The 19,782-nt window shown below is 41.5% G+C and overlaps 1 long non-coding RNA gene across 1 annotated transcript in view; it reads left to right on the top strand.

Annotated features, from left to right (window-relative positions):
• Positions 1 to 19,561, top strand: part of LOC111868693 — a 391,614-nt gene extending 372,053 nt beyond the window's left edge. The window contains exons 5-6 of the long non-coding RNA XR_002843546.2: positions 10,855 to 11,138; positions 19,448 to 19,561. This is a non-coding gene — a long non-coding RNA (uncharacterized LOC111868693). The remainder of the gene's footprint in view (positions 1 to 10,854; positions 11,139 to 19,447) is intronic.
• Positions 19,562 to 19,782: the final 221 nt, after the last annotated feature.

Here is a 19,782-nt window from a genome sequence, read left to right on the forward strand (position 1 = left end):
CCAACGAAAAAAAAAATTGAAAATGAATTTCATTGCTTGTTTCATCTCATGAAAATTTATTTTCAAATTTTCCTGCAAAAATATTTTTTGCGTTTCTTGTTTTATCCACGCCTGCCATATAAAGAAATTATATTAAAATTCCAACAAGTCAGTACAACGTACGTGGAAGCTAATTGGCAATTAAACAATTGTAGTTTGAGGAGAATCTCAGGGGGCCTCAGATCGTATACTGCAAGAAGATAATTATTTCTAAACAGCACTGAACGGGATTTGAATAAGTCTCGAATGTAAGAGAATGTGGAAGATTGTGGTGTGTATACGGGAGAATTACACTAGAAACATGAGCTCCTAGTCTAGAGGGACTCTAAGACAAACCACGGAGATGAGTGTGCTGTCGGACTGGAAATTGTGCCAGAGGAGCCATGAATTAAACAACGCATTATTAACCCCCCGCGTCATAGCAACCCGACATTAGAGGACGCAGCTGAGAAACTCGCTTCTAAGATGCAGGATAAAGCAGTTTCTTGCGGCTTTCTGCTTACAAGTTATGGTATCAGATACGCTCTAGCGTTGTATAACCCGTAAGGATGATATGCAAGCGGATTTAGCATCTTACGAGGGAACCTCACAGCTGTGGCTGCAGCCTACACTGCTCTTCAGTCGATCTTGGGAGGACATGCGATATTCTCTTTTGTTCACGAGTGTCATGAATTATCTGAAGCGTATTTCCTCTTTAGAGGGTTTGTTTGTTTGTTCTCTGGTGTGATTGACTTTCGTAACATTGGAGGGATTAATCGTCAACTGAGCATTCTCTTGCTCTGAGAGTAAAAATAAGCGTATAATGAGAGAATAATATCTACCCATCTGTCTGGCGAATAGTTTTCGTGTGTCATTTCCGAAATCGTTCCACACAGTTTGGTTAAATCTGGTACTGAATTTGATCCTAACACCTGGGAATTTTAAATTCCCTGCTTCCGTCCTGTTACAACTTCTGTTTCATAATTTTCATGAAGATTGATAACATAAATATTTAATTTGAATCGTTCTTTGATATGCTGTATATCTATATAGATTAAGTGGCCTACGTTGTCTAAGGGTAACGTTCCCACCTCATGACTCAAGGTACGCGGGTTCAAACCCGGCGGAGGTCGTGGAATTTTTAAGGAACAAGTCCTCCGGGAGGGACTTTAAGCCATGGGTCCCGTGTCGTAGATTTACGTCACGTAAAAATCCTCATGTCTCTAGGAGACCTCTGAGCAAAATTAGGCAATTTTCCCGCCCAAGTAGTTTCCAATACCTCTGGTAGATGGGGGAAGTATCAGGTACCGAGGGCCGACCTCGTTGGCTGAACGGGGCTGATAGCATGCACCAGTACCGGTAGGGTATGGCGACTGGTAGAATATCAAAGGGGGACGTACAATAGACTATTAGTCACGGTGCATGGGAAACCCACCCCCTCTAATAATAATAATAATAATAAAATGTAGATTAAATAATAATTAAACCTATGCAACGTAGCATTTAATTATAATAAATTAATTATGCAAGAACGGATTTTTATTGGCAATTAATAATCTTCAGTACCAGTTACTGATATCTGAGGTTCTCATGACGGCAACAAGGAAGAATACTGTCTTCTGGAATTTGGCGTTGTATAACCTAACATATGTTCACGGACGTTTCAGAGAAACGTGCTTTTTCTCTCTTCAGAGTGGAACTGTAGATTCTTGGGCGATATATACTGCTAAGATTACTTAGGAATAATAGAAATGTATGAATTAAAAATATGAGAATAACAGTGGAAAAATTCGCAAAGTCAACCTGTTCACCATATATTCCATATTCAATTTCAGATATATAAACCTAATCCTAAATTTCAGTCTTAATCCTAAGTCCAATGCAATGATTCCTACAATCAGATTAGAACAATTACCGATATTTGAGTGGCGATGAATGTAGCAGTGTGAATATCCGCTCTGAATAAACTTCCCAGCGCTGAGATGGGAATGCTAGGAGGGAAATTGGCTCCGGGATGGAGGGTCTTTTTTTTTACAATGTTTGCGTTTACCGTCAAAGACAGACACACGCGGGTCCGAGGATTGCTCCCGTCTCCAAGGTTCCCACGACACAATCATATAACCTCTCTCTAGAACTGAGGTTCTCACAGCGGTGGTTATAAAGACTTTTATCTTCTGCAATATAACTTTGTGTAGTACGTTGAAATTCAACTGATGTTATGCAGGAATATTTCGCCTTCATCTTCAGGGTATAAGAATAGGTCAAGAATGAAACGAGTATGAAGCATCTCTGCTTGTTACCTGTTTAGTGCTAGTTTTATACTTAGCTTATCCTTGGACCTTGAAGACGGAGGCGGTACGTTTCTCCGAAACATCTGTTGACTTTCAACGGACTACACGGCGTTGTATCTCAGAAGACAGAACTCTTCATACAATCTCTGCGTTGAAATGATGAAGAAGCTTGGCACTGACATCCTCGTTTTTATACATATTTTTCGTAAGATTCTCATGAATATTTTAATTTTTTTTTGAGCAGAGGGTCAATAAATTCTCTGCGTTAAGTAACTAAGACTAACCCTCCCGAAGGATCGTTACTGGAACCTATTCACATATATTTTCTAATTTTGTATTTAAGCATCCATTTACATTAGTATGACCTCCTCTGTGGTCTAGTCGTCAGAGTTCCTGGCTACAGACCTAGAGTTCCCGGGTTCGATTCCCGGAGCTACCAGATTTTCTGAGAAGTAGTGGGTTTGGAACGGGTTCCAAGCATCCTCATGAGGATAATTGAGGATCCGCACAGATAACACGCATAATACCCACGCCGCAAAGGGAATTTTGCTCAAATACATCCAAAACAAGGGATACTCAAGCAAATATTTTTTAAAAGAATGGACGACTACCACAAGAAAAACACTGGGATGCTAATTAATTACTTTTAATTAAGGCCAATTTATTTTAATTATGAAATATCTCATTCATCCGTAGTACGTAATTTTGACATACAGTGCAATAATTTTAGCAAGATAGAAGACACCTGATGATGGCCGTATATGGTCGAAACATGTAGTGAGGAAAGGTGACTAGATAGTAAATTGCATTTAAGAATTAAGTATATGTGAAATGAATGTTTTAATATTGATCTTTTTTATGCGCCCCTGTCTCCAAACTGTTTTGAACCGAATAGTTTTTCCAACCGGAATGTTGTAACTACGCCTTTCATTCTTTCTCTCCTTCCAACCCATTTTTGTTGTTGCTAGTGGGGTGGGACTAAGTCCCTTGTACTGCGGCCACTTCTGGCCTATTTTACCAGCCCCAGATGATAGGTGAGTGTGATTGTGAAGCAATTGGTGGAATGAAGATTGGCAGGGGAAACCGAAGTTCTCGGAGAAAACCTGCCCCAGCGCCACTTTATCCACCACAAATCCCACTTGACCAGACCCGGGATCGAACCCGGGCCGCCGCGGTGGGAAGCCAGCGACTAACCGGTTGAGCTATGGCGCAGCCATTCCAACCCATCCTTTATAGGTAAGTGTTAAGGAGTACCTTGTGGATAACAAGATTTGAAGTTTCTAGTTATGCACTGAGAAGAATTATGAAATGAAAGGCAGGACACAATAGATTCCAGCCTGCGAAATTGAAATGCATATGGCAGTCTTCAGCTGCAGCATGTCACAAGTTTAATCGCTCCTACCCTTGCGTCTCTCGCCTCTGTACTAGGGAGACTATAAACCCTGCTATAACCCGGGGCGCTGCAAACCCAACGTTAGTACTCCGACAACGAAATTAGGACGCCATAAGAATCCCGCACAGAGTTCTCTCTCACATCTCTGGTTTTTGCAAGATCAGGAATTGATTCGCATGAACTGTAACTGGGGTAACAAATGCACGAGCTCTGAAACAGATATTTTATGACAATTCATTTTTTTCATGCTGCGTTACTATAATCTGATGATCCACTCCTTTTAGTGCATTTCTTTGTAATTATGTGCCTGTAAATTATGACATATCTAAGCGATCAGAATTAACAAATTTCGTTAATTAGACATGTAGAGGCTTCCAACAGAAGTAAGTTCATAAGCAGATCATTTTGTTTTAATCGTTTCTTGCATCCTGTTGTGTGTTTAATTAATAGTAGAGTGAATTTACCGACTACACAACACGTTTTTTATTATCACCACATGTTTCGACCTCAAGAGGTCATCCTCAGGTGTATGAACACGGCAGTATAATTACACGTGGTCACATTCACTTTTCACTCACTCGACCCTGTATCTTATCCAGATTTACGCTCACTAATATATCGAGTTCTTTTTATAAAAGACAGGTTAAAATTATTATTCTAATTTAATTGTTAAAAGTTAAAACTTCATGAATCGAAGTTCAATTCATGTCACTGGTTACATTTTCACTTGTTTTTACAGTCTCATTTTAATTACGCTCACAACTGTGTCTAGTTCTTTTTTAACTAGTTTAATTATTATTATTATTATTATTGGTTAAAAGTTCGTGAATTAAAGTTCAACTTATGTTATTGGTTGCACTTTCACTTGTTTGTAAGGTTCATTTTGTTCTCTCTCCTCTTGCTCCCACTGTGGAGCATAGGGCTAATTTCTCAGTTTCATGATCATTTTACAGACGGTAGAACTCCTTAGACGGGTGATCAGCTCGTCGCAAGGCCTCTACTTGCACACAGGACAACACAAATACATAATAAACTAATACACACACCAAACATCCATGCCTTGTATGGGATTCGAACCCACGATCCCGGCGAGCGAAGACAGTACATGCTTTATACCGCTCCGCTACCGTGACCGGCAAGCAGATCAATAGGATTTGGAAATAAAAATACTGAAATTGGTTTCTTTTTTTTTCAGAGACAGGGTTTGAGTTTGTACACACGTTAAAAACATACGTATGTACTCTTAGGCATAAAAAATAGCACTGTCGCTATGGCGTGGTCTACGGGCTGGACGGCAGGCTTTCAATTTCAGGCAGAAGCAAAATTTTTCGCTTTTCCACAACTTCGAGACCCACTTCTTGGACCCGCCCAGCTTCCTTTACCATAGGCCATTCATTCATTCATTCATTCATTCAACAATGGCCCTACAGCCCTTCGTTGGGCTCTGGCCTCTTCTTCGGTTTCGTAATCCTTTTTACACAGACGGTAGGACTCCTTGGACGAGTGTTTACAATAGGTACCGGGGGCAAATTCCACCGGGATAGAGCGGCCGGGGCATGAAGCTGAGCACTCATCTCCATAGAATGCTGAGATCAATTTTCATGGAGTTAACCGCCTCTCCCCATTTGTCTTCATGGCACAGTGGTTTATTAATTAACGCAATGACATCATTAAGTTTTATAGACATAAAAGACCGTTAATGTTGTTCCTCCCAACACTTCAGAACGTCAGCTCACACATTTAAGGAATTAAGTTAGAAGTTGCATAAAAATTTTCACGACAATATGACGCTATTCACGTTCATCTTAGAAGCTCAGGTGGTCCTTGTGCTAGCATTCTGTAAATTAAGGAACTTAAAGACGCAACAAGAGGAAATAATTCTTGTCGTGGAAAGGACCGCTTGAAAATCATATATTAAATCTCGTATTACACTTTGTAAAGGAACGCATGTCTGCTGAGACAAAAGTTGAACCAATAAAACTCACTGTCATATTCTGAGATTTGATTTGAGATTTCAGGGAGTATTCGCATTCTGAGAATATACAAGACAATGTAAATGTTAACAATATAAGAGAGCGCCAGAAGAGAAGAAGAAGAAGAACAGACGAAAACTACGCTGCTATAAAACATCTAATTCAGTGGATTGTGGTAACAGAGGAGGGTCATTAATGGAAGGAAAATTGGACCATATAACATCGGGACTGACATTCGGTCCCGGACCTCGATAATGGAATAAAATATTTAGGTGACATCTATTGCATGACCTTCATACCGACATACAATGTCTATATATCTATGGCTTGACAGCCCTTGTGGACCTTGACCGCTTTTTCAGTTACTTAATCTATACACGGTAGGACTTATTGGACGGGGAAGCAGACCGTCTTAAGGTCTCTGCAGACATAGAATAAAGGCACATAGACATCCATGCCTCGAGTGGGATTCGAATCCACGATCCCAGTCTTCGAGCGGACGAAGGTGGTTCATGCTTTATCCCGCGCGGCCACTGTGATCGGCCGACATAAACTAAAATCCTTAAATTTATTCAGAAATTATTAAACGGGCATAAACAATTGTTACATGGATATTTTATAATTATCCTAAAATCCTATACATGGGATATATGTGCCTAAAATCAGAGTTCAATTCCTAAATCAATTCTGAGGCATAAAATGAAATAGAACTTCAAATTCCATTACCGGCTTACAACGTGTGCGTGAAACTACAGTGTTTCCTGCAAACTCATGGTAAGTAATTGATTGAAAAGGGCGACCGCGTGTACTCTGCCCTACAATCAATCACAGAGTAACGTTAAAGCTGTAATCAATCCAGCTGCTAAAGATCACTGCCAACATGACTGGCGTCTTTTCAAATGGAAGGAATGGCATTTGTATTCGCATACAAATTCAACTCACGGACTCGCCGGAAGTGAGACCAGCTGCTGAGTTATGATTTTTGACTGCAAATGAATTCCTTCCGCATTGGCTAATTTGTACCTACGGCACACTAAGCACCAAATACAACATTTCCGTGCAGAGAGTGCCAAATATGTGTAGGGTCATTGGATCAGTTCTTGGCTTAATGGAAGAATGTGATGAAACGTTTAAGGCCAACAGATGTAACTAATTGCATGGAGCAAGCCGATCACAGTGGCCGTGCGGTCTTCTCTTGCTTGAAAGCTGGGATCGTGGGTTCGAATCCCAATCAAGGCGTGGATGTCTGTGTACTTTTATTCTGTGTTTGTGTTGTCCTGTGTGTAGGTAGCGGCCTTGCAACGGGCTAATCACTCGTCTAGGGAGTCCTACCGTCTGTGTAAGAAAGATTACGAAACTGAAGAAGAGACCAGGGCCCAACAAAGGGCCGTAGAACCATTGATAAATAAATTATGAATTCAATTCCGTGGAGTAAAGCCTTTCGTGGGATGTTGAAAAATCCACGGCTAGTCAAGAATTTTCCCTTTTTTATGGAAAAGGAAGGCTCATTAACGTGTACGTTACAGTTCCCCACTTTATGAGCTAGCTCAGTGTTTTTCAACCGCTGGGCTGCGGCCCGGTATCGGACCCTCGGCTTATAAAAATAAGAATTTACCGGGCCGCGGTCCCACAAAGGTCGAGAACCACTGAGCTAGCTGAATTCATTGTGCAGTTTCACAACATATTTTCATAAGACCCAGCCTGATAATATTCTCCCATCCATGTCTAGTTCTCTTCAGTTGTTTAGACACGTTATGTCAGCTGCCAGCTTTGTCAAATACCATCAAGTGAGAAATAATCACTTAGAGTTGGGAAGTGTGAGAAATGAAGCGATTGTTCGGCCTGCCTGTTTTAAAATGCAGGGTGATTCACTCGGAGGAGCAGAAACATTAATAATTATAAATGACGCAGTAATTCACGGATGGCAACAAAACTTCTCAACGCTGACTTGGTGTCTGCCTGCCGGTTCGCGCCATTTGCTTCAGTCTGTGATTCCCCGTGTTGCGCGGTGGAATGATGCGCACGAATGCGAAGCGCCGTGTCGGCCTGTATCTCGAAGTGGGGCGAAACAAATTTCAGTATCTTCGGTAACACAGTTATCTCCACATCGTCGAGCTCGCCAAATTTCGTTGAATCGGCAAATTATTTCGTGGTTTACAGTTACTGATTCGGAGCATTTTCGGAGTGAATCACCGTGTACTTTCCCATCATTAACTTTCGGGAACTTGCACAGGAGTAGGAACATTCTTTCTTAGCAGAGATTCGAAATTGCGAGGTGTTCGAGAAACCAAAACAATTGTGTTAGCTACCACACGACAAATTTAGGTGCCAGTATAATTATTACGTTTCTGAGCGCCTGGATTAATGTTCTTATCAGCCTGTGTGGTTGCCAAAATAAAGTTAAAGGTGACGCCCCCGTGCTTAACCAAGCCATGAAGGCGTATGGGGGAGTGTATGTATAGATCATATTTTGTTGACCTCGGCTATAGTTGGAGATGAGTGGTCACTTTCACGCCCTGGGCGCTTTACCCCCGGGGAAGAGCCCCCAGTATCCATTGGATAGGAGGTTGGGTGGACCTCAGAGCCGGTCTGGACGACGCGGAGAAATGAAAATTCTTATCCCCACCGGGACTTGAACTCTGTCCCCTCGGTCTTCCATCCCGTAGCCAGTCGCTATATCGACTGCGCTACCCCAACTCCTACCAGAATTAAATATTTATTAAATCCGTAGCGGTTCCTTGCCTCACTGCACATTATCATACATCTGACTCAAAAGCGAGTTAATTATTCTGGAGACAGAGATTGGAAAATGAGCGGTTTGGTTTAGCATGTTTATTTTACGTGAATTTAGATAATAGTGTCTGATGTGGTGATAGAAACAGTGAATCGCTCAAAGCCTATGTATCTTGTGAGCCTGTGTGTTTATTATTTTAGTACCGCATTAAATTGTATTTACTTGCTTTCCTCGAAGGATTAGCAGAATAATTAGCAAAGGAACACAGTGGCATCGTAAATTGAACGCTGAGGAGACGTTACCCAAGCTTAATAGGCTACCTGATAATTCGCAAGATGAGCCTGTTGTTATTATCTCTCTCAAAGCTACAAGCATTGAATAATTTCTAGAAGACTGGGCGATATTCTTTTAGAGTTCCATCCTCTTACTTCTGGTTTTATTTCAAGCTGAAGCACTGTCCTACCGTAGCGAGTTGTAAGCCTGATTCACAAACAAGTCGAGCAGTAACAAACAGCAGAGGAGTTTTCCTTCTTCTGGCAGAGTAAAGACATTACAGACCTTTGTAGACAATCCAAGTAAACAAGGCCAGTGTCTCAAGGCAGCTTGTTCGTAGCACCGAAATGGTTAGTGCTTCCTATGTGTACCGCCTGCTTTTAACCTTAAAGACATTGGTAGTATTTTGGGCAGAGAGTTATTTATGGGTTTTATTGTTTTCTTGAGAAAAAAGATAGACAGCAGAAAAGCAGCATAAACAGACATGTTTTCAGTAGAAACACAGTATGTTATCCGTGAGGTAGGAGTCGCATCTTTTAAATACTATTTAGAAGACTGTGGGAACTTTAGCGGATAGAGGGCGTCGCGTGGTCAGCGCAACAAATCCCTACGGCCGTTAATTTGGGTTTTCTAGACCGGAGCCGTTATTTCTCCTCAATTATCCTCACGAGGCTGAGTGGACCCCGTTCCAAACCCACTACTTCTCAGAAAATCTGGTAGCGCCGGGAATCGAACCCGGACCTCTGGATCTGTAGGCAGGAACTCTGATCACTAGACCAAAGAGTTGGCACTAACTTCGCCGACAAGCGGCGGTCGCTCGGTCGGTATAGTTCGCTTGCGGACTCGAGCCACGGAGTTTGTTTTATTAAGAAGACACAGACGTCTTCCAATTGACCTCAAGTGAATAACGGAGGCTCCTTCGGTGGAAGGACCCTCATCCTGCCATAGGCGGGCTCAGTAGCCCAATGTCACGACAGTAGCTTATAGAATATGATAATTCTGATTGCTCTTTAAGTAACAATAAAAAAAATTGAGAAGACTATTATACTGTATCGTTATGCATTCGGAAGATCTTGCGACCAGTCGGTAGTCCTAAGATTCTCATGGTTTTCTACGGCTATAGAGCAAATGCTGAATACGTACCTATATTTCACATTGCAGTGCATGTTTCCCATGCAGCAGTTCTAACATTAAATTTCTACCCCACTGTACCCCCTCCCAGCGTCGCAATTATAACGTCTCTCACCGTTGTCGTCACGTTCTCTACTGCCTTCAATCTGTTCTTCACACTTCAAAGGTTTAAAAGGTGACGTGAAAATTTCTCATTCTGTTATGTAGAAATGAAACTTGTAACTTACACTGATATACTAATTTAGTCTTGGGGTGAGCCCCAAATCCAGTTTTGATGTTGGGGAGAAGAGAATAATTTCTTGTCCGTAAGGGAATCAAACCGCGGCCGTTCATCTCCTAGTCCTTTGTTATACGGACTGAGCGATCCAGGGTGTCCTGAACGTATCACAATCATTTTTTACAGAGTCCCGTATGGAGGCGGGTTAGAATACCTCCATCGTAGCCCTGAGTGCGAGTCATAGCAGGCGACGAAAATGGAACGGTGCCTGGGGTTACAACCGGGTCACCCTTTCATTGGGGAACTTAGACATAAAAAGTTGTTCCTCCAGGTTTTTGGTTGGACGCAAAGCTGACAAGCTTGCTATGTAAAAAATTATTTATCTAAAATCCAAAGAAGTGAAAACCGGATATGGTCTTCAGACCTGGCAGAATCTTCTAACGAAGGCTGCGGCTCATTTTTTTCCCCCCCGTCGTCCATGATGATGATGATGGTAATGTGACATTTTACAGAAACCTAGAAGAATTTAAATTTATCTTCATTCTTTTATGTATTTATTTATTCATTCATTCATCCTCCCATTCATTAATTAATTCATATGTCTGTTGTCCAACCGTTCAGTCATACATTTATGTGTTTATCAGCTATGTCCTTTTTTACAAAACACTGGATTAACCTATGTTTCTATTGCGTCATTTCTTAGTTACTTCCGTATTGTTGTGTAAGTACATATATGACTGCATCTTTTGTTTGTCAGATTGTAGATAGGTTTGTGGTGGCGTGGGTGTTTCCCATTAACGACCAGTGTTACATTTCCATTGCAGAGCAAGACCACTGCTTTCGGGTGTCATGTTGGGGACACCGGCCGCTAGAATGAGCAGCGCGAGCGGTTCTCTTGCCCACTTCTACAAACTGGAGATACTGGATCGAGTTCAATAAAACTGTCACGCGAAATGAGGGCGTCCATCCTTCTGTGGTCCCAGTTTGGCTGCGGTTGAATGTCCCTCCTGACTTTAGAGAGTGCCACCTCCTCTCAACCTTCAGCTACAAAGCCCTGCAATCTGGAAGTGACGCTTCTCGGCCATAGTTTTCTGTCTGCATTTCCAAGGTAACTGCGTAACAAGCTCTGGACGCGTTGCTTCTCTCAAGTTTTTGCAGTCTGTTCTTACGAATTATTTGTATGAAGATACAAGTCTGTGTCTGTGTGTCTGTGTATGTATGTGTAGGCTATATTTATGTATTCTTGCTTGACCTAAGAAAGAAGGAACAGTCCATAACAGAAGGGTGATAAAAATACCGTATTTACGCATGTATAGGCCGCAGCACAATTTTCAGACAGAAATTATAGAAAAAATAATTTTCTTGGAATATTATTTCAGGAGTAGAAATTATTCCGAAATTTGGCAACGTTATTTTTTTTTTAAATGAAGTGTGATTTCGAATATTTCGAATATAAGGCGCACCCCAGTTTTCCTCTTCAATTTTTGGCAAAAAATGTGCGGCCTATACATGCGTAAATACGGTATATAATAAGGACCTTCATATTATTAATTTGTATCCTTCACCAAACGTAAATGAGGAGAGATCAGCTAGGAACCTGCATAGGCTTGCACCAGTAGTACGAAAGTTCAATACATTTATTACCAAAACCCACAATTCGACACAATCTTATACTAAGTTCGTCCGCTTATGGTTCATATAATTTTTTTTAATTCGCTTAGTGGGGGGTGGAGTCCAACTGGGTCCACTCGGCACGGTGGCCACTGATAGGCCTATTGTAGCCTGTCCCGGGTGATTTTGATGATGCAGAATTTGATGGAATGAAGTTTGGTAGGGGAAACCGAAGTACTGGGAGAAAATCCGCCCCAGCGCCACTTTGTCCACCATAAATCTTACTTGACCAGACCCGGGATCGAACCCGGGAAGCCAGCGACTAACCGCTAGAGCTATGGCGCAACCCTCATGGTTCATATAAATTATCTTCCCAATATTCTCCTATCTCCATTTCTCATCTTCCGAGATTCCCCTCCAAACTTCTGTACCCATTCGTTGTGTCCCCCGTCCGAGCCACGCGAAGAGTCCGTCTTAAATAATTTAATTGCCTTCATAATATTTGTTGGCCTATGTAAATCACGTTATATGTTACCACATCCTAAACTGCATCTTCATTTAACTGAAACACTTTACTGGGTATTTTGTTTTCAGGGACACTACTTCATGTTGTCCCTTAAAGTAAGAGACCACTTTTTAAAACCATACAACGTAAGTGATAAAATTATTGTTTTGTAGCTTCCCACCCCGACATTAAACATTTTGTAAAACCGGAATCAGTTAAAATCTGATACAGTAGAACTTTTTGCTAATTGAACTGCAGGCGTTTGAAAATATTTTTAAATAGATGATGCACTGATTCGTTAAATTTAATTTTTTTTTCCTTTGGCGCTACAGCTCCAATTTGGGCCTTGGCCTACCTCTATGAAACTCTCCGTTTCACTTCGGTTTACTAGATCATAGACATTCGGTAGGGCTCCTTGGGCGGGTGATCAACTCGTCGCAAGGGTTTTCTACAGAAAACCATGCCCTGAGCGGGATTCGAACCCACGATCCCGGCTTCTGAGCTAGCGAAGGCAATGCATGCCTTAGATCACATGACTACCGTGAACGGCTTTAATTCCATTACGCTTCTGATATTTGTCAAATATAAAGAATTTTATCAACTTATGACCGTGATGTATTCGGATATGATGTGATTTGGTTAGGTGGTTACTAACATCGGAGAAACATACTACTTCCATCTTCAGTGTTCAGAACCCTGTTCTTAGTATTTAACGTCACTATAACTTCAAGTCAGTAGCTAATTACTACGATATAAGCCAGTGGCATAATAGCACAACTTCCCTGGGCATAAAGCTGACCACTCACATATTTCGATTGCTAAGATTAATCCCGTGTTGAGTCTGTCTCCTCCCCTATACTCCTTCACAAAGCATTGCTTAGACAAAGGAACAGGTGTAACTCAAAAACTGCTTTATGTGCGGGCCTGCTTTTTAATGGCGATTAACAGCTGGGGTTGAAAACCGTAGTCTGACGCCGTGTAGGAAGATGTAACATTGGACCACAGCCCCCTCTAACCTGATACTGTACGGCCTCCTAACGAGCCTGCCTCCTCAGCACGCTGAGGGTGCATTCAGTTTCCTTCCTTTCTGTGACCGCCATGTAAACATGACCGCTACTACACAGCGAGAACAAGTATAGGGACGGTCACCTATACACCGATACTAGTATCTACAGTTATGAGCTGTTTGTAAAGTTGTTCTTTGTCCGCGTCACACCATGTACTTAAACTGCGTAGCTACCATACGAACAGAAGCCTGGTGAGTTAGCACATCGGTAACGTATGTATCTAGCATTTGGGAAGCAAAGGCAAACAAAAAAAATAAAGTCCGTCGCCTGTAGTCCGCAAGCGAATTATACCGACCGAGCTACCGCCACTTTTCGGCGAAGTTAGTGCAAACTTTTGCGGATAGAGGGTATCACGTGGTCAGCGCAACGAATCCCCACGGTCGTCAATTTCGGTTTTCTAGACCGGAGCCGCTACTTTTCCATTCAAGTAACTCAATTATCCTCACGTGGCTAAGTGGACCCCGTTCAAGATCCACTACTTTTCAGAAAATCTGGTAGCGCCGGGAAGTTCCTCGTGTTTTACTTTAGTGCTTCCAGGATAAGTCAGTCAGTATTGTGACAGGCTATGAAGTAGAGGCTGAGGATTCCGGATTCGATTCCCGGCAACGATGGGTGATTTTTCTCTTCTATATAACCACAGATCGCCTCTGGGACCGATTCCATGGGTACCGGGACTGTATACCCAAAAGTAAAGCGGCCGGAGCATGAAGCTGACCACTCTCCTCTATCTAAATTCGAGTTCAAGAATAGTGGAGCTATACAACCGTTCTTCATACGTTTTCATCACGAGTTTCTTAGTTATTTAAGCACAAGGGCGTTATTATTCTTAACTTTACCTTTGTGCATCCAGCCTAAAATTCGTATTAATCTACCCAGAAATATATTTCCTACATTACAAAAAAAGGCAACGCCTCTCCGTTACGACGACCAGCCCGTTAATGCTGTTTAGTAAAACCAGCGTGGTTTATTATGAGAATCATGGAAAACACATAAATTGCATTCTGTGGGCTAAAGGCAGAATTGTTCATGTTAGATCAGATTGTACATAGGCTTGCTGCTGCTGTCTTAGGGCTAAAACTTGCTAGGGTCGCGTATTTTCATATTCCTTCCAGTTCTTAATTTATAAATCTCTCTTCGTGCCATATCTCTTGGTTGATTTCTTGGTTTGCACTGAAAGTTATCTTGCGGACTTTATTTTGATTGATTTCTTAGTATCCTGTAGCATTCTTAGCTCTCGGTATTTTCATCATCTTTAAAAATCCCAGTTCTAGACGGTGGTCGAAACCCAGAAACCCAATAATGTTGTGCAATACACCGTCGTCCGATTCTTTTAGAATCTGTAATGTTGGTATTATTCCGATACAATCGCTATGTCAGGCCCACAGGAAGCTAAATTGTAACCTCAGCATTTTTTTCAGAAACAAATTATCTTCCAAAATCGTACAGCATACTGGCCCAATGCAGTGTAATTAAAGTCTAAGAATTTCATTTGTAATATTTTTCAATAAATTAATCATTTTAAAAGGCGGGGCGGAACGTAACTTGAAACTCTCTGCATACAGTTCCATCACTACGTTCGTTTTTAAATTCTCCATATTTTAAATATATGCCTATAACTTTCCAGTTAATTAAAGATTCTTCTTACCATGTTCCCATGTGCTTATTTACTTACTTACTTACTTACTCATGGAGCTGAGCCCTTCTGGAGGAGCCGCTAATTCTGCAGCTACTCAAGAATTTCCCGGCATTTTATGGAAACCGAAGGTTCATTACCGTGTTCACAAGAGCCCTCCACTCTTCCTAATCCTGAGCCAGATCAGTCCAATCAATACCATCCCATCCTATCTCTTTAAGATCCGTTTTAATATTGTCCACTCACCTATGCCTTGGTCTTCCCAGTGGTCTCTTTCGTTCTGGCTTTCCCACCAATATCCTATACGCATTCCTCGTCTCCCCCATTCGTCCTACATGCCCTGCCCACCTCATCCTCCTTGACTTGATCATTCTAATTATACTTGGGGAAGAGTACAAGTTATGACGCTCTTCATTATGTTCCCATGTGCTTATCAAGTATAATTTATATCTGCAATAAATGAAATTTAAAGCCGACAACTTTTACAAAATCGAGCAGAACACGTTTGGAAAATACGTGTAATCCAATTGGAGTATGAATTTCTACTTATGATATTCTTAGTACAGTTTGTAGGCTTGTAACAATTGAGAAAGAAACCTACGATTATTAACAATTCTTTGCACAAGCAATTCATAATACTAAATGGATAGGCCTGTAATTTCTTTCTGCATGTTCTTGCCATTAACACTTAATTTGATTCTATGCTTTCAGACCTGAAGATTCATTGTGCTAGAGGTAAATAAATATACATGAATTCGAAAGCGTTTTTAGGGCTGTATAAAATGTAATAGAATATGTAATATAGGTTAATATTATTCGAAAAGATAGTACCTCGGAATGTGTCCCACTTAGTTGAAAGCAGCGCCCTCGATCTGCTTCTATAGCCGCCCGTCTACACAGATCTGACACAGAGGTAAATTATTACACTCTCTTTCACCCTCAACCCCTGGTCTTTTCTCTGTGACATCGTTAACCCATAAGCAACCCCCGCCATTTACTCCAACAGTTTTCTCCCTCTCAACTCCCTCTTAAGTGACAAATCCGCAATATCTTATGAATACGTTGACATTCTTTTGACTGATGACAAGCAACACTGACCGCAATTTATTACACAGCATGCTCTGTGTGTACAAAGGGATAGGGTTGAAGGGTGTGGAATAAAAATGGCTCTTCCCAGCGGAGTTGTAAACGTAATGGACTTACCCCTTAAATGCGATATGACGTCACTTACGGGATAAAGAGTCAGCGCCTGCCTCGAGAGTAACCTGAATCTAGCCACGTTTTCCCAAGCAGAGAGGTGTACTCGTGTGTGGAGGGGATTCGAAACAAGATATGTATTATAATATTTAATCTCTAAGTGTTTTAAGCTGCTTAATTGTGTTATATAAGTGAAATGTATGCTAATAGAGCCAGTATCCTGTATGGGAGTTCGTTTCTCCATAACTATTGAAACCAAGGACTGATTTTGGTGAAGACCAGTGGCGCCTATCACAGTGGCCGCGCTGTCTAAGGCATGAAATGTCCTCGCGAGCTCGAACACTGGGATCTTGGGTTTGAATCCCTCTCAAGTCATGGATACCCCTTTGTGTCCCGTCGAATGAGTCCTAATTATTGTCTTAGATTAAGAAAGTGAAATGAAACGAAGTGTTTCACGGATGCCCTATGCTCCAAGTGGGACCAACAGCAACAGAAGAAGGAAAGGACCAGAAACATAAAAGTTAAGGGCGTGCAAATGTCTGAGGTGGAAGAAGACTTGTCCCACTGACCAGGAATTTGAATAATATGCAGTTCTGTTCAGACTTTAATTTTGTACATTGTAGACCAAAGTATGATAATAAGCATTTAATTTGATGTGGAGAAATAATATTTTACAATTATATGGATTTCTTTATGTGTTCCTACGCAACTGTGGCAAGAACATAACATATTACAGACAGTCTGGTATTTGAGGTGAGTTAAATGCTGATAACAGGCTCCGTTGAATTAACATTTATGTCTGGATGCTATAATTGACAAAGAGACCCGTAAGTTTTCTAAGCACATCTAAGAATAATAAACTGTGTTCAAGGGGTAACGTCTTTCTAGGGACATTATTGTCTTTGTATTCATGTTTAATGCCGTGGAGCCCCCCCAGAAGACTTCGAAGACTGACGCTAGTGTGATATTTGTTGTTTTATTGTAGTCAAGTCAGAGAATCGGTTAGCCTGACCACACAACTGTCCACAGTTCCAGCATTCTGCTGCTGTGTCACTGACGTGGACACTTCTATTGTTGTTCAGCTGCCATTAAACAGTGTCTAATGGTTTGCAGCAACGCGTGACACACACGCCCGTTTTAGAAATGGCAGTTCCGACCAGAACGAAGTCAAGATCTTTAAATGCGTCATTAGCGATGTACAAAGTGGAACCGATTGAAATGTCTGATTCGTGATCATTTTGCGCAAGGAAAGCAGACACTCGTAATCAGATTATGTATATGCAAGGGATGAGAGAAGTGAGCCTAGCGAAAGGAAGTCAGACGTAACGACGTTGTTGTTTACATATAGTTTTTGTTAATTTTTATATTTTCAAGTATGGCTTTTCCTAGAATCAATGTAATCCCAAAAATAATAAATAAATATATATATTTCTCGGGGCGGGGGCACGCGGTAGTGTAGTTAGTTGAGGCACTATGCTACAAGCCGGAAGGTCGCGGGTTCAATTCCTGACGAGATCATTCAATTTTTCAACTGACCTAATCCTTCCAGCCGCACTATGTATCTGAGGTCGACTCAGCTTCTAACAGAAATAAGTACCAGGAATCTTGTTGGAGGTAAAAAGCGGGCGGCTCGTATGGCTGACAACCTCACCGCCATCTGTGAACCGATTGTCTAGAAAATGTGGGAGCTTCGACGTCTAACAATCATATGATAATTTTACCGTTACTTTTTTACTTTTTATTTTTCTCGGGCAAAGGGAAGAGGGTTTTATTTTACCTCACACGCGTTACCGCCGTCACCACTTGTGTTTGTGGTCTTGGCTTATTAGAATATCAGCCCACTGTCACCCCTCTCTGTACCTGGGTATAAACACAGTCTTAAGTCGTGACATTTCGCTGCGTGTGTTTCCCTGCCGGCGAAACCCAAGTTCTATTCATCCTGCCTCTGGCAGTCGTAACGATTTCATCATTATAGAGTACTGTATTCTAGCACATAAACGCTCTGTACCTCGGTGAAAGGCAGCAGACATTTCGGAGGAACATATTACTTCCATTTTCATGGTTGAATTGCAAGCGATAGTAGAAACGCGTATGAAACAGGTTACGAAGATAGAAGCGATATTTTCCTCCGAAAAGTTGTTTGACTTTCACCGGACTGCATAGCATTATATCCCAGAATTCGGAATTCCCATCTCCAGAGCACCTAGACCTGGCGACCCAGCCTCCCGCGCAGTGGGTACCGGACCCTTCTTTCCCGAGGGTCCGGGCATATTATTATTATTATTATTATTATTATTATTATTATTATTACTGCAATTGGTGTTCACCCGGTGGCAGTAGAACTTGCACTGATACAGACAAGGAAAGTGTATAACATAAGGGAACGATACAAAACAAAATACATATAATAAACAAGGTACACACAGTGCAAATCCAAACATATAAAGTTATAAAAGGGCACGTGCTTCTCTTCGTTAATATAATATAATTATATTCATTCATAATGGCTTCATATAGGCCAGCATATTTCTTCAACCTTTCAAACCCTTGCAACTTTTCAACCCAATTCGAGCCTTCGTGACAAAGAGTTCGAACAACGTAGCAGTATAACATAAATGTCAGTCATTAGAGTTGGTGCTCTATTTTTATCTGATCTGCGTATCCACAGAATTGTGTCCCATGTGTTATTGGCCCAGTTTGTACTGCAGCGAACAATATCACACCCCCACCCTCTCCAGGGGAGATGCCAATTTGTCGAGGGATGGATGATATACGTCCTGGTTAATCACCCCCCTACCTGTGTACCAGTCTATTTACAATTCCGCCGGTCTGTAAGTAATGGGATTATCTCATTGTTATCGGAGCTCCAGGATCATAGTAGCCCCAAGTACCGCTACCATTGTGCGCATTGCCATAAGGAGACAGACGCGCTCGAAATGGATTCCAAAATCGGGCTCACAATGGCCAGTTGAAGAAACTTCAGCTGTTTACGCAGGAGCGGGATTGATAGACCTGGCTATTTGTCAACAGAGATCGTTACTTCATGGCCCAGTAAAGTCCCTCTGCGTCTAATCGCCACGCCTTCAACACCCAGCGTATTTGAAGGAAAATCCGTGTTGATAGTCTAGATTTTTTCTACAAATTAAAATGTTACCTGATGTTTTGTACGGTTGTAAATATTTGCCGTTACGAATGTAGGAGGAGGCTGTCACCTGAAGCTAAAAATGTTGACTCCTTCTTGATTTCTGTCCATTTATTCCACACTGTTAATGTGAACGACCTCCGACCAAAGTGGCCGCGCGGTCTGAGGCATGAACTGTCTTCGCTCGCTCGGACACTGGGATCGTGGGTTCTAATCCAACTCAAGACATGAATATGTTTGTGTTTATTATGTGTTATTGTAGGTAGAGGTCTTGCGAGTGGCTGATCCTCCATCCTAGGAGTCTTACCTACTGCCCTATGATCAAGAAAGTGAAACGAAACGGATGTCTTATGCGTGGGAGCAACAGTAAAAGAGAGACAGAGGTAGAATGTGATAGATCATATTCACCTTGTATTTAGATAATACCGATGACGTCAAAAAAATTAACACTTTACAGCTTAAAGGTGATTTATAATGATATTAGACTAAAAAATGTGTCACCCTCATATCCGAAACTTTTCTAACATAAGAGTCTTCTGTTTTCTGTGATATAACACTGTGTACTCCGTTGAAAGTTAGCTGACGTTTCGGAGAAAC

Source organism: Cryptotermes secundus, unplaced genomic scaffold (genome assembly GCF_002891405.2).
Source record: "Cryptotermes secundus unplaced genomic scaffold, Csec_1.0 scaffold1184, whole genome shotgun sequence".
In the NCBI taxonomy this organism is placed as follows: Eukaryota; Metazoa; Arthropoda; class Insecta; order Blattodea; family Kalotermitidae; genus Cryptotermes; species Cryptotermes secundus.